Source organism: Lepidochelys kempii, chromosome 3 (assembly GCF_965140285.1).
Source record: "Lepidochelys kempii isolate rLepKem1 chromosome 3, rLepKem1.hap1, whole genome shotgun sequence".
In the NCBI taxonomy this organism is placed as follows: Eukaryota; Metazoa; Chordata; order Testudines; family Cheloniidae; genus Lepidochelys; species Lepidochelys kempii.
This window is the reverse complement of record NC_136382.1, coordinates 80278452-80287124: the sequence shown is the minus strand read 5'-3', so window position 1 is coordinate 80287124 and position 8673 is coordinate 80278452. Positions and strand designations below refer to the sequence as shown.

Sequence of the window (8673 nt, the reverse complement as noted above, 5' to 3'; positions counted from 1 at the left end):
AGCGGGTCGGGAAACCGCACGACGGGTCTCCCCCAAACCCAGGGCCAAACGGGGGTGTTTCCCACTCAGACAACTGTTCCTCTGCTTTAAAATCCGTAGACTCCATGAGGGCGGCGACTGCCGGAAGTGCAGGGCTTGATTTGATTATGCAGGAGGACGCTGATTTTCAGTTGCCGGGGGAGGTTTGCGCCATACCTACACAAGTGATGGGACCTCTCCCTGCTGGATTTGTGGGTCTGGTTTTCCCTCGCTCACACGCTGGAAAACAGGGTTTTTTTGTCATCCCAGGGGTCATTGACGCCGATTACACCGGCGTTATTAAGGTTCAGGTGTGGACCCATCTTCCGCAGTCTCTCCCGCATGGACGGTCAATTGCACAATTGATTTTAGTCCCCTATCAGGTGCCAGCCGCAGAGGATCAAGCCTGGGGCGGGAACGGCTTTGGATCGACGCTGTCTCAGTTGCCGTCTCACAACACGTCCTCTCCACTTGTTGCTCTAACAATGTCGGTCCGCCCCTCGAAACCTCAGGTAACACTTCTCTTAAATAATGTTCCTTTTACAGGGCTGGAGGACACTGGAGCTGACGTTACGGTGATTTGTGATCCGGAGTGGCTGGTCGGTTGGCCAACAGTTCCTTCTAAAGAGTTGTGGGGGATCGGGGGTAGGAAACCCGGGCGCCAAAGTTTGTCTTGGGTCACGGTCTCTAAACCAGGAGGCCATGCCCTTGCTACAATCCGCCCTTTTGTACTCCCTGTCCACCTCAATATTTGGGGCCGTGACTTACTTGTAAAGCTGGACACCACCCTCGATATTAATATATAATGGACCAAAATCCTCCCTCACCCACCTTGCCATCTGCATTACCATTGGTATGGCAATCCTTAGAGCCCGTATGGATTGACTAGTGGCCCCTCCCCCTAGAAAAACTGAAAGCGCTTCATTCACTTGTACAATAATATTTGCATGCACAGCGCTTGGAGAGCTTCACTAGTCCTTGGAACTAGCTGCTGTTATTTTGGCCTTTCAACTTTTCGCTGATTCTCCCTTTAATTTGATTGTGGACACACATTATGTTTATCAGGTAATTGATCATTTACCCCTTTCCCTTATTACCCCTCAGGTCGATGCGGACCTTCTTCGCCTGTTTTTGTCCTTACAGTATCTCATCACCACTTGTAATTTCCCTTATTTTGTTGCTCATATTCGCAGTCATACCCCTCTGCCTGGGCTACTTACTGAAGGCAATGCGTGCGCTGATTGCGCGTTATGTGGTCAGGTAAATTCCCTCTTTTCTGACCCCATTGAAAGCCATTCCTTTTTTCATCAGTCTGCCTCTGTTTTGGCCCGACAGTTTCACATTCCTGCTGATCATGCACGTTCTATCGTTCATTCCTGCCCCCACTGTGCCGCTGCTGCCCCTACCTTTTCTTATGCCATTAACCCCAGAGGTACCGCAGCGAATCAGCTGTGGCAAATGGATGTCACTCATGTGCCACAATTCCGCCCCTATTCGTTTTTACATGTTTCCATTGATACCTATTCAGGATTCCTCTGGGCAACCCCACAGCGTGGGGAAGCCACTCCCAAAGTTATTCACCATTTGCTAGCCTGTTTTGCTGTTATGGGTCACCCGAGCCAGATAAAAACGGATAATGCCCCAGCCTATTGCTCCACAGCCCTCTCCACCTTTTGTGCCCAATGGGACGTCCGTCTCAAACACGGGATCCCTTATAATTCCACAGGCCAAGCTATTGTTGAACGTGCAAATCGCACGCTAAAAACCTTGCTCGACAAACAATTAAAACAAGGGGAGCTGTGTCTCTGAACCTTAGGAGACATTCAGCAACAATTGCATATCCTTTTGTTTATTTTAAATAATTTAATGCTGAACGCAGATCAGCAGACCCCCACGGATTGGCATTTTCACAAATCCGAGGTACTGGAAAGACCGCGTGTCTATTACCGTCAGCTGCCCAATCCGCAATGGCTGAGCCCAGTACCTCTAATCACTTGGGGTCAGGGATATGCTGCTGTGTCTCTCCCTGCAGGACCGTTGTGTGTTCCGGCCCAGTGTGTGCGACCGGCACTGAAACAGCATGGCGTGGCACCAGGGGCTGTTGAACCCCATACCGGAGTTTCAGCTGACCTTGGAGGAGAATGCGGTGCCTCCCGGGTCGACAACGGCGGGACGGAAACGGAGGAGGCGTAGCGTCCCAAGCCAGCCCGTGACATGGGGAGCAGTAAAAGCATTGGTCGCTGCGGCTCAACGAAGACTGGCAGCAAACCAACAGCCAGAGACTTCCGAGACTTTGTTTGTGGCAATTCTCGCCCAAATTACTGCTAATTCTGTATTGACTGTATGCCTTTTGTGCCTGCTATTTCCTGTAGGGGTTGGCTCGGGAGCACTTTCTCCGTTACGGGCCCGAATGACATATAACCTATGGGAAAGATTGGCTTCAATAGCAAATGTTACCCACTTTTGTTTATCTGATTTTGTAGCAGCCGAAGAATTGTTAGGTACGTGCCTTATTCCAGTATGTCATCACCCTGAGGAAATTGGGAATGAGATGATGCTCGCTGCTTACGCAAACCTCTCTTCCCAGTACTCTAGCATGGCTAATTAGGGCCCGGCCAATTACACTTTACCTTCTTAAGCTTATTTTTTGCTGTTGCTGTGTGCAATGTATTTCCTTTTTGTTAAGGCTTTGTCGAGACCCACCCTGGCAGGCTCCACGACCTTGTGACCTTGTCTGTCTGGGAGTTAATTGGCTTGCAAAAGCAAATTGATGGCTACCATGAGATAGCCAAGCACAAATAAAAAAGGAGGGGATGTAGGATTCATACAAGGTTCATGCGCTTGGCAACATTCAGGGCACACCCGGAGTGTTGTATAGGAGCTGTGCACACACAGCTCTTCTCAAGGGCATGAACCTTGGAATCTCGCCCAGATGACATGAACCGTGGGAAGCCTCCCAGGACTGGGCTCAAGGCCCGAGAGCAAGGAATGCGGTAGATAGAAACTGGTAAATAAGAATGTTAAACAAAGCCAGTGTATTCCTTTTATCTGTTGGAGAATGTAATGTGCGGGGGGAGAGAAAGAATAAAGGGGAAGGTGGAATGCTGACAGGCAGAAGTTGGTTGGCAGACCAGCTCGTTTGCTTGCTAAAAGCTCTGTGCTGTCTTGTATTTGAACCGCAACACCTTGGTGCTTGCTATAACCAATATTTGGAATTGCTTCTCCCCTCTCCTCATATGGGTCCGGTCCTGGGTGCTTTTCTGGTTCCTGGGTCCTCCACCCAATGTGACTTCTCACTGTGCCAGGTACACAGGACTGTTCCTTGAGGAAAAAGCAAGGGACAGTCCTGTGTCCTACAAGCTGGCAAGGATTGTAAAGCCCAGTACACAAGGGACAATAAAGTAAATAAAACCACTCCCAGGAAAGGAATGACACACCCACAAATAACAGAATAACAAAGGGAGACTTTAATGGGAATAGGAAAATACCATCTGGGGAAGAAAAGTTTTAAAGTTAACTAATAATTTATAAACATTAATAAATAAGCCATTCCCTGCCTCCCAACACTCAAACTCTAGCTCTCCCTGGCACCTTCTCAAGGCAGAGGGTAGGCTGAGGCTGAGTTTCCTAAGATGCAGGGCTGCAGCTCTGTGGCATTAGCTGATTTAAGCAAAAGTCATGTTATTTTATCTTCACCCTTTGGCAGGGCAGAGCTGTCTCTTGTCTCCAAATGGGCTCACTGGTTCCCTGGTCTAGAATTCTCCTGGAGTCTGGGCTGGCTTTCAGTAGCTGGTGCTGGATTGGATCTCTGTATCTCTGTGGGATGCTGGTTACTATAGGGCTGGAGCTACCTGGTCCAGGCATCTTAGAGTCTCACTGCAGTGCAAAACTTCCTTTGGAGGCAGTGTGAGTTTATCTCTCTCCCAGCTTCTACACCAAAACAGAAAGTGAACTCTCTCTCCTTTGGATAAAGTCAAGCTGTCCCCTCACAGATTACCCCATGCAGCAGCCTCCCTATTGGCCTTTGCAGATGTGTCCTGTTCCTTCTATCCCCACTCCTGATTCTAAGCATGCTAGGAAATAGAGTCAGAGAGCTCTGGTAACCATTACTGCTAAAGCCCTCAAGGATGTTTGCAGCTCCAGGAGCTGGTAAAATGTCACATGGGGATTACACATAAAAGTGACATTGATTGTCACTCTTCTTTTATCCCCTGGAAATCATTTTCTTTCACTCTCAAATCTAATCTCAATCAGAATGGAAAAGCGTAACCTCTTGAATCTTCTTCTGCAGTCCTCATTTTCAGTCATTTAAAAAATATATTGTACTCTATGGCACTAATGCAATTTTACAACTTCATGACTTTTCACAGGCATTAGTGCATGTGCGGTAGTTTATAGCCCATTAAAAATTCTGGAAGTGAGACGTACAGCAGTCTAAGATTGTCATAGCCTAGATAAGTGGAGGAAAACCACACTTTCTATGCAATAAAATCAACATAATATGAGATGGGTGAACCAAAAACAAAAATATTTTTATATTCTCAAAGTGCAAGGATTCGATGTTAAAATAAGAACATTTATTTTGGAGGTTGCTCATTAAAAAGCTATCAAGCATGTCACATTTTTAGGCTTTTATAATATGATATAGTCAGCCATCAGCGCAAGAAATAAATGAGATCCCAGCTAATGCATTCAATTTTAAAGGTATTAGACAGAAAGAGAATACATCAGTAGTCAATGTACCCGTTGTACCTTTTTGATTTTCATGAGTTAAAAGTTACTACCCTCTCCTAGAACAGTAAAGTCAGGGCTTTTGATTTTTCATCGGACAGGAGTTGGGGTGAAGAGGAGATAATCTGGGGATAATTGTGCCTTGTGGCAAGAGGGAGGGTGAGTGGGAGGGGCTGGTTTGGGAAAATGAAAAACAATGAATCAGGGTGCAGAGGGAAATGTAAGTTCTGTTCTTTGGCTATTAGGCCTGGTCTATACTACGAGTTTGTCGGATTCAGCAGCGTTAAATCCGAATTAACCCTGCATCCATCCACAAAATTAAGCCATTTTTTTGACATAAAGGGCTCTTAAAACCGATTTCTGTACTCCTCCCCAACGATTACTGCTGAAATCGACATCGCTGTTTCGAATTAAGGTTAGTGTGGACGCAATTCGAAGGTATTGGCCTACAGGAGCTATCCCAAAGTGCACCATTGTGACCGCTCTGGACAGCACTCTGAACTCTGATGCACTGGCCAGGTGTACAGGAAAAGCCCTGGGAACTTTTGAATCTCATTTCCTGTTTGGCCAGGCGAGCTCATCAGCACAGGTGACCATGCAGTCCCCAATCGAAAAAGAGCTCCAGCATGGACCGAACGGGAGGTACTGGATCTGATTGGTATATGGGGAGAGGAATCCATGCTATCAGAACTACGTTCCAAAAGATGAAATGCCAAAATATTTCAAAAAATCTCAGAGGCCATGAGGGACAGAGGCTACATCAGGGATGCAACACAGTGCTGCGTGAAACTTAAGGAGCTCAGACAAGTTTACCAGAAAACGAAACAATCAAACAGACACTCTGGGACAGAGCCTCAGACATGCTGCTTCTATGCTGAGCTGCATGCAATTCTAGGGGGGGGCACCACCACTACCCCACCCCTGTCTGTGGACCCTGATGATGAGGATTTTGCAGATGGGGAAGATGAGGAGGAGGATGACGAGCTTGGGGAGAGCACACAGCACACCTTTCTCCCCGACAGCCAGGATCTTTTTATCACCCTGATTGAAATACCCTCCCAACCCAACGAAGCCGGAGAAGGGACCTCTGGTGAGAGTGTACTTCCCCGCAATTAGCCATGCAGGGGGGTGTGGGGGGGCATTGGCGCTGAGCAGTTCACGTTTGGCTAGCAGGGATCTTCCCTGATACCAGCCAGGTGGTGGTGGGAGGGGAAAAGCGATCATTCCAGAGAATTGGATGGGGGGAGGGGGTTAGTTTGGTTTCTGCTGCTGCACGTTAACAGGAAAACCGCAGCACTAAATGGCCAACTCAATGGGCTTTGCTTGGTATGGGAAAGGAGGGGGCTGCTGTTATGAAGCCGAAAGACTTGCAGAAGCCGAAAGACTATGGCTTACCATGGCTGCCTGCAAGCTGAATTCTGTTGCTCGGCCCTGCGTGTGTGATCTCTACCACCAAAGTCGCAGGCACTCAATATAAGATGGAAAATGCGAACTTGTACCAAAATCACATGTGCTATGTAATGTGAATAGTGTTGTTCACCGTGAAAGAGTATAGCCATTGTTCTGTAAAATGTATCTTTTTAAATACTTCACTCCCTTTTTTTTCCTCCAGCAGCTGCAAATGTTTCAAGCCTCCCTCCTCTGTCCCAAAGGCTATCTCAGATAAGGCAGCGAAAAAAACGCACGTGCGATAACATGTTCTCTGAGCTCATGCAGTCGTCCAGCACTGACAGAGCTGTGTGGAGGGACACAATAACAGAGTACAGGATGGTGGCCAATGAACGTGAGGAGTGGTGGTGGCAGGAAGATCAGAGGAGGCATGAAGCAACACTGGGGCTACTGCGGGATCAAACGGACATGCTCCGGTGTCTGGTGGAGGTTCATGAACGGCAGCAGGATCACAGACTGCCACTGCAGCCCCTGCTTAACTGCCCTCTCTCATCCCCAAGTGCCATAGCCTCCTCACCCACATGCCCAAGAACGCGGGCTGGGAGGCTCCGGGCACCCAACCACTCCACCCCAGTGGACAGCCAAAGCAACAGAAGGCTGTCATTCAACAAGTTTTAAAGTGGCCTTTTCCTACCCTCCTCCCACACCTCACCCGGGCTACCTTGTGAGTTATCTCCCTATTTTTATAAGCTATTAATAAAGAATACATGTTTTTTTAAACGATAGTGACGTTATTTCCTTTGCAAGCAGGCTGTGATCGAAGGGGAGAGGGCGAGTGGCTTACAGGGAATTTAGAGGCAACCAAGGGGGTGGGTTTTCTTCAAGGAGAAACAAACAAAAGTGTCACACAGTACCCTGGCCAGTCATGAAACTGGTTTTCAAAGCTTTTCTGATGTGTACCACTTCCTGCTGTGCTCTTCTAACCACCCTGGTGTCTGGCTGTGCATAATCAGCGGCCAGGTGATTTGTCTTAACCTCCCACCCCACCATAAACGTCTCCCCCTTACTTTCACAGAGATTGTGGCGCACACAGCAAGTAGCAATAACAATGGGAATATTGGTTTCGCTGAGGTCTGAGTGAGTCAGTAAACTGCGCCAGCGACCCTTTAAACGTCCAAATGCACACTCTACCACCATTCTGCACTTGCTCAGCCTATAGTTGAACAGCTCTTTACTACTGTCTAGGGTGCCTATGTACAGCTTCATGAGCCAGGGCATTAAGGGGTAGGCTGGTTCCCCGGGGATAACTATAGGCATTTCAACATCCCCAACGGTTATTTTCTGGTCTAGGAAGTAAATCCCTTCCTGCAGCTGTTCAAACAGACCAGAGTTCCTGAAGACGTGAGTGTCATGAACCTTTCCTGGCCATCCCATGTTGATGTTGGTGAAACATCTCTTATGATCCACCAGTGCTTGCATCACCATTGAAAAGTACCCTTTGCGGTTTATGTACTGGCTGCCCTGGTGATCTGGTCCCACGATAGGAATATGCGTTCCATCTATAGCCTCAGCGCAGTTAAGGAATTCCATTGCAGCAAAGCCATCTAGTGTGACCTGCACATTTCCCAGAGTCACTACCTTTGATAGCAGCAGCTCAATGATTGGATTGGATACTTTCATCACAGCAACCCCCACAGTAGATTTACCCTCTCCAAATTGATTACCAACTGACCGGTAGCTGTCTGGCGTTGCAAGCTTCCACAGAGCTTTTGCCACTCACTTGTAAACTGTTTACAATGGTGTTTACAATGGTCATAACTGCTGCAGTGAGCTGAATGGGCTCCATGCTTGCTGTGCTATGGTGTCTGCTCCTGCTCGGGCAATCCAGGGAAAAGGGTGCAAAACTATTGTTTGCCTTTGCTCTGATGGAGGGAGGGGTGACTGACGACATGGCTTACAGGGTTGGATTACAGGGAATTAAAATCAACAAAGTGGGTGGCTTGCGAGAAACAGAATGGCCCCCTCAAGGATAGAACTCAAAACCTCAAGGATAGAACTCAAAACTGGGTTTAGCAGGCCGTTGGTTTCATGGAGGGAGGGAGGAGAAAATGAATACAAAAGAAATCTGGTTTATTTCTTGTTTTGATCCACTTCATCTATCTTTATACATCTTGCTGGCAGTAGACTGTGTAGTACAACTGCTAGCCATCATCATCTCCTGGGTGCTCAGCAGAAGACGATGCAGTAAGACTGCTGGCCATCGTCTTCTCCTGGCTGCTGATTAAAAAACAGTGCACTGCCGGTAGGACTGAATCGCCATGAGATGAAACTTAAAAGGGTAATGACCTGGCTGAGTCACTCCCACGTTTGATCAGGCGCCCCTTACCTCATCGAGGTCGGTTAAAAGAGCACCCTGGACTACCTCGATGATAGCTACCAGTCATACTGCACTGTCTGCCGCCAAAAGGCAATAAGCTGCTGCTGTGTAGCAATGCAGTACCACGTCTGCCAGCACCCAAGAGAAATACGGTGACG

At 47.9% G+C, this 8673-nt stretch overlaps 1 pseudogene; it reads left to right on the top strand.

Annotated features, from left to right (window-relative positions):
• The first annotated feature begins 1268 nt into the window (after positions 1-1268).
• Positions 1269-6816, top strand: LOC140908781 (uncharacterized; annotated as a pseudogene).
• Positions 6817-8673: the final 1857 nt, after the last annotated feature.